The sequence below is a fragment of the Rhinolophus sinicus genome, linkage group LG06 (genome assembly GCF_036562045.2).
Source record: "Rhinolophus sinicus isolate RSC01 linkage group LG06, ASM3656204v1, whole genome shotgun sequence".
NCBI lineage: Eukaryota > Metazoa > Chordata > Mammalia > Chiroptera > Rhinolophidae > Rhinolophus > Rhinolophus sinicus.
The window spans coordinates 143983270-143994438 of record NC_133756.1 but is presented as its reverse complement, the minus strand read 5'-3'; positions in this window follow the sequence as shown (position 1 = coordinate 143994438).

Sequence of the window (11169 nt, the reverse complement as noted above, 5' to 3'; positions counted from 1 at the left end):
TCCACATATGGACAAACACTGTCTACCCTTGTTCCATAAACTGAAAACTTCTGCACAATTTCCTCACTCAATTAACATTTGTCATCTACCAGATCAATCACAGTTCAATCTACCACTTTTAACCATATTGACATTAATATAACAATAATAATAGATTTTAGCTGTGCAACTCTATTATGAGCAGTTGTAAAAATAAGATGATTCTGTCTCTGGAAATGTAAACTTTATTCGTAATCTTCACAGTAGTACAACACATAAGATTCAGAAACTCAGCCAATACCTTGGCCATCCTCAATAAAGCAATAATCAACTTTTTCTATTTGTCAGTGGCACCACCTTGCAGAACTGTGAATGCAGAGTCTTCATGGCACGTCACCCCAAGACCCCAAATGTCTAACCCACAATTGAGCCGAGAAGAAAGACATGTAAAGAGACTTCATGTGGGACCAGCTCCTAGAGTCCACCCCAGTGGCCCTTGCCTGAGTGCAACCCATGTGCCCTAGACCCTGAGTTAGGAGAACTCAGCACCTACTCCCTTCCCTGGTCTATGCCCTTAATTCAGCAGTTTGCTGGAACATTTTGCTTCCTCTTACTTAAGACCTTAATGTCTTAAGTCCAAACAAGCTTCTTTTTATTGCCGTCTCTAATAGAACCACTGCTTCTCGGGGAATCTTAGCGTTCCACAAAGTTAAGAGAGAACAGTGGCTAGGAGAAGTTTATCATCTGAAGACTTGGAATTGAATTGAATTGCATTGATGTGACTCTTTTAAATAACAAACATTTACGTAACACCATATTCCAGGTACTGTTCTTTACAAATATCAACTCCTTTAATTCACATAACAGCCCTATGCGGCAGTTTCTATTTATTATCATCCACACTTCAATGTTAGAGAAACTGAAGAACAGACAGGTTTAGTAACTTGCCTAACGTCCTACAGTAATAAATGACAGAAGTAGGCTGTGATTGAGGGTCTTCGCCCTGTGTTCTGTTGCAAAATAGGGAAAATTAATAACTTTTGCCCAGGTTATCTAAAAATGTTTGAATTCAGTCTAGACAGAAATGTAACGAAAGCACAATAATACAAGATTAACAGCATAATAAAGATATGTAAAAAGTGCCTTGAAAACACAGATAAGGGAACAGTTAAATTGGCCGGGGGTGGTTATCCGGAGTAAAGAGGAAATGACATTTGAACTGATCCTGGACCAGGAAGGAGGTGACACAGGCAAGAGCAAAAACTCACAGACTTGACCTTGTAGAACAAGTAGTCAGGTAAGCCAGAGTCTCATAGTGATGGTGGTGGTGGTGGTGGTGGTGGTGGTAGTGGTGGTAGTGGTGGTGGTGGTGGTGGTAGGCTTTGGCTGGAGAGGAACTGGGACTGGTGAGTAAATAAATAGGCAAGATGAGATTTTCTGTGATTTTGAGACAGAACAGCAAATCTAAATCAAAAACCAGGAATCTCTGAAAGGCGGAAGGAGGAAGCAAGGGAGGTACAAGATGGCAAGATGGGCCTGTAACGTCTTATGCCAGAAAGTAAGGAAGTGCTAAAAAAAAAAAAAAAGAGAGAGAAAGAGAGATATGTATATGTACCTATACACACACATATAAGTATATATATATACCTGTATGTGTATATATATATATACATGTGTGTATATATACATATGTGTGTATATATACATATATGTGTATATATATGTGTGTATATATATATGTGTGTGTGTGTGTGTGTGTGTATAGTGTACATATATATACATGTCACAAGGATAAAGAAGCCAGACTGAAGGGGCTATCAAGGGCCAAATCTGGGACAATTTGACTACCAAAATAATTAAGGACAGAAATGAGTTATAAACCATTGAGGAAAAAAATAAGAATTTGTCAGTTCATGCCAATAATAAATGAATGGAGAGAAGGGAAGGCTCTTGCTTACAGCAGAAACTTGAGTGTCAACTGGTAAGTGTGAAGAGAGGGTACGAACTGGAAAATCACCATTTTGCAACTATCATAGCAAGATGACACAATCAAGCAAGAATCATCAATAGCAGCTAAACAAATATTAACAAAGAAAAGGCAGGATACTTGGATGTTTTTGAAGTGCCTTCCCATATATTGCTTATTAGTTGCAAAGGGGAAAACCAGTAATTACACAGTGGAGAAATGGGATAATAATTTCACCAGGTGATCAGTGAAGGGCAGATGGACACTGTATACCTCCAGATGTGATACCCTGCAAAGGACACATCACTCTTTTGAGTATTCTGGCTGAGAATGCATAACCTGAATCTAATTATGAGACAAATGATCAAACTCAAAATGGTGAACATTGTATTTAAAAGGGGGGGAGGATGAACTCTATTCTTAAAAATGTTGATATCATAAAAGACAAAGACAGGTTGTGGGAATGTTCCAGATTAAAGAAGGCTAAGGAGACCTGACAACTAAATCCAATATCTGACTCTATGCTGGATCATTGCTGGAGGGGGGAAAAATGCTATAAAGGACATCATTGGGTCAGTTGATAAAACTGGAGTATGAATGGGTAGATTATTTTGAAGTATTACACAAATGTTAAATCTAGTGAAGCTGATTTAACATTTGTTCTGTAAGAGAATGTAAGAGAATACTCTTTTATTAGGAAATAATATGTAAGACAATGCTCTAATTATTAGGAAATGCACATTGAAATATTTCAGAGTACAAGGTCATGATGTGTATAACTTATTCTCAGATGATTGAGAAAATTTACGTGTGTGCATGTGTGTGGGGGAGGAGAGAGACAGAGGGAGAGAATAAATTGTAAAGCAAATGGGGTAAAAATGTTAACAGGACAATCTAGGTAAAGAATATACAGGCACACTGTTTTTATTCTGGCAACTTTTCTATAAGTTTGAGACTATTTACAAACAAAAAGTTGTGTTCTTTTTTAAATTCAGGTATCTGGACATTTTTTTGTTTGTATCGTTTGGTTCAGTTAGGAGAGGAACAGATGGTAAAGGGAAAATATAGTTTAGAATTCAGTAATATACTATTCATTTGTCACAATTTCTATGTATTTTGACCTCATGAATAAAAGTCATGTGTTTCAAGCAAGTTATTCCCCCAAATACACGCACATAATGTGAATAACGTGTGTAGGAGGATTCACTTAGTGCTAATTTCAGAAGCAGGTTATTTCTCAACCTTATAAAACGAGCTTACTACAAATTCTGCATTTCCTTTGTAATTAGAATCAAGATGTAATCATATGGCTCTGAAATGTGTGTACCATAGGGCCAGAAATCTAAGCTATCGTATAATGTTTTATGTTTTATACCCAGATCTAAGAATTGAGTTAAAAGACATTTCAAAGCACCAAAGTCACTTCCGGTTTCTACCAGTGGCTGTGTATAAATTTTCCCAGAAAACCATAATATCCCCGAGTTAATGAAATCTTTGAAGCAAAATAGAGTCAATTTCCATTGTCACATTGTGAAGCTTTTGAACTGGGCTCACTGAATTAGCCTATTTGATGGCCACCTTGAAGATGGCTTTGTGATGATACTAAGAAAACCTACAGCAGCAACTTTTGTGTGTTGCAGTCTTTCCACCGCATCCCATTCGTTCTCATTATTTAATGAGCAGGTCAAGGAAAATACCCCCTTAGATATATATATAGTACCGTGTTTCCCCGAAAATAAGACCTGGCCAGACCATCAGCTCTAATGCGTCTTTTGGAGCAAAAATTAATGTAAGACCCAATATTATATTGTATTGTATTGTATTGTATTGTATCGTATCATATCATGTCATGTCATATCTTATCATATCCGGTCTTATATTATGTTAAAATAAGTCCGGGTATTAAATTATATTATATTACATTATATTATATTATATTTTACAAGACCCGGTCTTATGGTAAAATAAGACTGGGTCTTATATTAATTTTTGCTCCAAAAGACCTCTTAGAGCTGATGGTCCAGCTAGGTCTTATTTTCAGGGAAACACGATAGGTAAAACATATATGAAAGCCATTTAATATGATAAAAAGAACACTGAAATGGAAATGGAAATAGATTTTGCCACTAATTAGGGGTGTGTCTTTAAACAGACCTCAGTTTCCTCATTTACACGGAATTCAAATTCTAATATAACCAATGAAAATAAAATGTCCAAAGCCTTTGCCAACTTGGAATTTTTTCATTGCACTTAATGTTACCTGACAAAATAAGAGGGGGCATGATGTGGAAGAGTAGTTTTTAGAGACAAGTGGGCTTGGGTCTAGTTTTAGTCAGTCATCTATAAAATGGGGATAATACTTTAGCACACTATTGCAAAAAATTATGGGTAGCCTTCATAAAGCAGCAAGATCAGCTCCTGGCAGTCATGCATGCATGCATTCATTCATTCAATAACTGTGTGCTGAACATCGCCTGTGTGCCAGGCACTGTTCTCAGCAATGGAGATACACTGGTGAGCAAGACACACATGTTCCCTGTTACTATGGCACTCATATTCTAGTTGGAGGAAATGGAAAATAAATAAGTACACAGAGACATGAACAAGGTTATTTTAGATAGTGAGACATGAAATTAAGAAAAGAAAATAGGACTACGAGATAGAAAATAAAGAAACACAGGGTGATGTTTTCATTTTGAAGTCAGGGAAAACCTTGGTGAGGAAGTAACTCTGAGCTGGGTTCAGAATGACAGGAAGAATCCAGCCATATAAACACTTGGAAAAAGAGGGACCAGGCAAGTATAAAAGTCTTAAGCCAAGAGCAAATTTGGTGAGTTCACAGAACACCAAGTCCTAAGTAGCTGGAGAGGAAAGATGATCTGTGAGGCCAAATCATGTAGGATCTTGTAGGTCTAGAGATGAGCTCAGATTTTATTCTGAGAAGAATGGCAAGCCTTTGGATCTTTAAAGCAAGAGAGAGACATACTACTCTGATTCATGTTTTAAAAGATCGCCCTGGCTGCTGTGCATGTAGGACTATAGAGAGACGAGGTGAGAGATGATGGCTTGAACTAGGGTGTTTTCAATGAGGATGGACAAAAGTCCACAGATTCAAGATACATTTCTGAGGAAACTAAAATTACTTAGCAGTCTCTAAAAAAAGGTTATTTTATGACCATGAAAGGTAAATGTTTTCAATCGATTCAGAACATTGAGTCAGCCATGACAGCACAACTAAAGACACTCATGAAAGAGGACTTCCGGAACTGCTTCAGAAAGTGGCAAGATGATGAGATAAGTGTGTTCAAAGTGTGTGTGGGGAGGGAAGGGAGGGCGGTTATTTTAAGGGGGATTAAGGGCAATGTGTCTTTTCCTGTAGCATTTTTTAAAATTTAAACAGTCATTGTACTTTTTGATCATACCTCACATACATACAAGTATGTGTAATATATACACATAAGTGATGTTGTGATTTATGATAAGAAATATGTATTTAGTCTTTAAAAAATAAAATAAGGTTATTTTATTATTATTACTATTAATAGGAATTTCTTAACCATCTTGGGCATCAGGTTTTATTGAAGAAACATTGTCTTCATGATGTTTGTTGCAATATGATTTGCTGTGTTCTCTAAAGTTTTACTTGACTGGTATGATCAGAGAAAATAAACTACTGAGAAAAGAAACATTTCATATAAATATAGACAAAAATCTTCCCTTCATTACCTGGTGACTGATGAAACAAAGAACATTGGTCTTAACTGCTGGGGACTTGGGTATTTTAGGAAAGAATATAAATTTTCTGATCATGCGTGCCATGGCTTATGGTAAAACCAAAGTGCCGGGTGATGAGTACGCCCAAAATAACTGAACAGGGGAAGGATGGTGAGAGGAGTCAGGCCCAGCTCTATGCAAAGATGAAGTAAAATCAAAACTGGAGCGTGCTTAGTTTTGGCAAGACAGTAGCCTAAGATAGCTTACAATACCTATAAATGCTGAATAAAACAGAACCAAAGATAGTTAAATGCAAAATTAATCTGCAAGAAAAACAAATATAGATAATATAGGTCCCGAAATAAATAGAAGTCAGAAAAACTGCATAAAGCTGACACTGAGAGGCGCTGAGGGAGCTATTGGCCACTATAAGCCGGTTCCAGGCAGGCATAAGAGATGAAGATGGCTGAGAAGTGGGAGAAGATTGTTGCAACATTTGGAAATCAATCAATGTAATTTTCCACATTAATAGACCACACGATCAACCAAGAGGTTGGAAAAGCATTTGACAAAAATGTACCACCGCTTTCAGCCCACTAGGAATGCAAGGCAACTTCCTCAACTTGATAAAAACTATCTATGAAGAACCCACAGCTAAAATCATACTTAATGAGGAAGACTGAATACACAATAGCTGTGTGACACTGGACAATTGAATTAACTTCTCTGGGTCTTGGTTTCCTCAAGTGTGATATGGGGGTAATAACAGAATATTACAGTTTGTTATAAGGACTAAATTAGGTCATGTATGTAAAGCACTTTGTACACTGCCTGGCATGAGATTCAGTCACCAGCTCCGGGATACTTTCTTTTTTTTCTTTCTTTTCTTTTTTTTTTTATTGGGGAACAGTGTGTACTTCCAGGACTTTTTTTCCAAGTCACTTTGTTGTCCTTTCAATCTTAGTTGTGGAGGTCGCTATTCAGCTTCAAGTTGTTGTCCTTTCAGTCTTAGTTGTGGTGGGTGCAGCTCAGCTCCAGGTCCAGTTGCTCCAGTTGCCGTTGCTAGTTGCAGGGGGCGCAGCCCACCATCCCTTGTGGGAGTCGAACCTTGTGGTTGAGAGGACACGCTCCAACCAACTGAGCCATCCGGGAGCTCAGCGGCAGCTCAGCTCAAGGTGCTGTGTTCAATCTTAGTGGCAGGGGGACGGAGCCGCCCACCATCCCTTGCGGGACTCGAGGAGTTGAACTGGCAACATTGTGGTTGAGAGCCCACTGGCCCATGTGGGAATCGAACCGGCAACCTTCGGAGTTAGGAGCATGGACCTCCAACCGCCTGAGCCACTGGGCCGGCCCAGGGATACTTTCTAAGCCTCTTGCTTTTGTTCTGACTTATCAAGAAACTTCTGTTATGGCTTGTCTCCCCCAGTAGTTTTCCTACAGAAGAGTTGGCCCAATGAGTGTCCAGTTTCCTAGATAATTTTATTTCAGATTGTTAAAATTGCATTCTGGATTATAATTTAATCTCACATGAGTTTGGTTAATATTAGTTGCCTCCCCATATCCCATCATCTCTGGGACACGAAGATCATATGTCTAGACTTGTAAGGCTGAGGACCTAATTCCCTAGTGTGAACGAAGGAGGCCCAAATGAGTGGATGCCCCTGGCATCATTTCTGGTCCATCATGCTCTAGTAGTAACTCAATATGGTGGCAATAAATACGAGGGGAGATAACATATAACTTCTAGTCTTTAAAAATATTTTTGGATACAAGAAACATAGTTTACTTTGCTCAGGAGAGGAGGGGGGAGGAGAGAGAGGCACTAATGAAATATGATTTTATTTTCTTGCAATAAGCATAACTGGATTAGTCTGCGTGGCTATTCTGGTTTATAAATGATATATTATTATTCATTCATTCATTCCATGGGGAAATGAAATAGACATTTTGGTTGAATTCTCATTCCTAGTAAGGTCAAGTAGAAAAGAGAAAATAAGTCCTCTTCTAGCGCTTCCTAGTTATTTCCATACATGTAGAAAAGAATGCTGCAGTAACGGGAGGAAGCTGCTTGTGGCCCAACAGCTCGTCAAGGGTGTTGATAATACAGACACAACTGGAACCCTTTCTAGGCACACCAGACTTCCCCAGCAAACCAATGGTTCTGCTCCAGGAGCAATAGCTACAAATGAAGCGATTGCTGATAAGGAAGGAATAATGGTCTAAATACTGGCCCATTGCAATACTCATTCCGTAGCAAGAGACCCATAAACCAATCAGAACACCTCAGCGTGGACCCACGAGCACATTCCTGGATAGTTTTCATGACAATGAATTGATACCACTGCTGAATTTATGTTTGCCATATGAACATTCGCTTAGTGTCTTTGTTTGACCCTAAATTCATGAATCCAGGAGGAAGGCTGAATTTGGTTGATGAATTTTTATCCATTCATTATCCCTTTTTGACTGTCTATCCAATGTATTTCTGTAGCAGAAACAAAATATATTAAAAATTATTTCTTACAATTTTAAAATTGGAATAAAAATTCCTACCTACCTACTCCACAGAGTTGCCATGAAAATAAAGTATAAGAACAGTACCTGCCACGTAGTAAACGGCATGTAAATGATGGCAATTATTATTTACATGTTCACGTTCTGAGAACGAATGCTTGGAGTAATAAAGAGTCAACATGTTAAATTTACCAAATTCATCTTAAAAGAGTGTGATTTTTGTAGGAAATGTGGAGTCAAGATACTTGGGAACTTAGTCACTACTACTATTTGTAATGAATTGTCAAAAGATATGATAGAATCAGAGAACTGGGACCTGGAGGGAAAGACCAACACTTTCCTTTTCTAGATGGAGAAAAGGAGATCCAGAGAAAGAAATCCACAGTAGCAAACCTGCAATAACGACCAACAGCTAACTGTCCTTGTCCTGGGTTCTTCTCCAGAATGCTATGCTGTGGATAAAAAGACTTTTTTTTTTTTTTTTTTTAAGTGATTCAGAAAAGCTAAACACTCCACAAACAAGAGATAGTGTAAGCACTATATTTGGGCAAATAGAGTCTGAATCAGCTTATCAATTCCCCTAATGGAAACGACAACCAGCACAAGCGAAATGCCTTGTGATTTGAAAGATAACAGGACCCAACTCACCAGATCTCCTGTTATTACTGATGGAATCCTCCCAGCTATTGTACCTGGGGAAAATAGTAATGTGTTCGGCCAACAAAGACACATTTAAAAGAAGAAGAAGAAGCAGGTGATGCTGTATGCTGCCATGCCACCGATATTCAAATGTGCTGAGCTGTGTCTAATGTCAGCATCATTTTTTTAAAGAGACATATCCGTTGCAGTCAAGGTTTTTATTTCACTTTCCCCATTCTTCACTGCCTGGACTCGGGGGGACAAAAAAAAAGAATTACCAGCTACATTACTTTTTTAATTTAATGTCCTTGAGTAAGGGCAATAGCAATGAGGCATGATCGAGGTTTCGGGAGTTCAGCAAATGGAGAACGGTTGTTAGTGCAACACCTTCCATGAATATTGGTTGCAGCAGCTGTCTCTGCTATCATTCTCTCAAGGTAATGCCTTGCTTCCCACTGTCATTGTATCTCAGAATCAAATGATTTGAATTCCAGACACATCGACAGCACACTGAAGGGCCCCTGCCAATTTTTGCAGCTCGCTTGGAGAAGAGCATCAGGAAGCATTACTCATTTATATGAGTCCCAGGCTCCTGCTGTAAATTCAGCGTGCGGGACTGGCTCCAGGTGCAGCCCTTCAGCTTAGCTCTCTAATCCTGTCACCCTTTGCCACCAACTGCTTCCCACAAATACGTGCAAAAATCCCCAGGCCAGGTCTTCCACCTCTTTGAGCTTCTGTTCCTGCAGATGGAGTCTAGGCTGCCAGAGCCGACCTGGGGACAGAAGCCAGCTCTTTTGCCTCAGTCAGGCCTAGGGGTGATAAGCCCCAAAGCACAACACACTGAATTATCCCCACAGCCCCCCTTCCAACATTTCATACAGATGAAATCTAGTTAAAAGGAACATCTGTCCTACAATAGTGAAACAGCTGATGATGGCTTGGAATATGAGGGAATATTCTTGTTGGAATAGGAGGAAGCCATTAGCAAGCGTGTTTTCGAAGTTTTTTTTTTTTTTTTAATGACCTAGGAAAAAATCTCACAACACAAATTTTAAAAAAAGTTGTCTACTCCCAAATCTTATATGTGTTTTATATATGCATATAGGGTATCAATACACATTTAACTGGAAGAAAATACATTAACATTAACAGTGATTGTTTTCTTTTTCTTTATCTTTTTCTATATTTTGTAAAACAAACAGGTATTACTTTCATATTCAGGAAAATAAATGCTGTTTATAAAAAAAATTCCCGTCAAGGATATTTTTTAAACAAAAGGACTATTTTCAAAAGGTTCACTACATAGTCCGTCCATAAAGCCCCCGTTCTGAAAGCAAGGGGTCCCTGCCCACTGCCCCCTGCTTAGAAAGGCTGCCACAAGGGGCTTCTTTATGCACAAGTCTAGAGTTCTAGTTAAGGAGTTTTTTCCCCCAGGACCAACAGTGACCATATCAGTCCAGTAGGATTCTCTCCCTTGAACAGACCCAGAGAAAGTAGCAAAGGCGGAAGAAGAAGGGAAAAAAGAAGGGAAAGAATGAGTCACTTGAATCGTTAGAGTGTGGATTGCCGAAGAGGGAAAAGAGAATTTTATAGCTGGAGCTGCCTTAAGCCCTGGACTAGCTTCCGATTCCAGGATTCTGTGCCATGCAGGTCCACAATTGCAATTTTTTCCATGAGGTCTTGGTGGTTGGTCTTCCTGGGTATCTGGGCAGATCCCTGGCCAAGAATCCTGTTTTTGTTAGTACCATGGGTATCCTTGTCTCAGTGGGACACAGAGACACTTTCACTTGTGAAATTCACACTGTAACCCCCTTGACATGGTATGGAAGAGAAGCTCTATTATTGCAGGTAAAAAGACTTCAATTGAATCTTGGTTCTACCATGTATTAACTCAGGACTGTGACAAAGCTGCTTAACCTTTCTGAACCTCAGTCATCTCATCTGCAGAATACGAGTAATAGTTTCTGTCTGAAAGGGTTGCCTGGAAGAGGACATTTAAAAATGTTACAGAGTACCTAACTCCATTCCTGGCATGTAGTGGTTTATATATTTCCCTTTATACAAGGGAACCTGGTTTGGACACCTGCTTTTTTGTCCTACTGGCTTCCTAGCCTCTGCATTTTCCTGCTTAAACAGAGAGCAGGGTTGGCAGGAAGGACCATGGAGTGGTGGGCCCTGGGCTGGAAGCTTCTTTGGTCAGGTGTTCAACCTTTCCAGAGCCCCTGTTCCTGCCACTGGGGACAATCTATAATATTTGGGACCAGATTATACTTTGATTTTTTAATCACAGGATACAGGAATTTCAGGCTACCAAAACCCTCAAAAGAGGCAAATGGAATTCATAGGTCATTTTATTC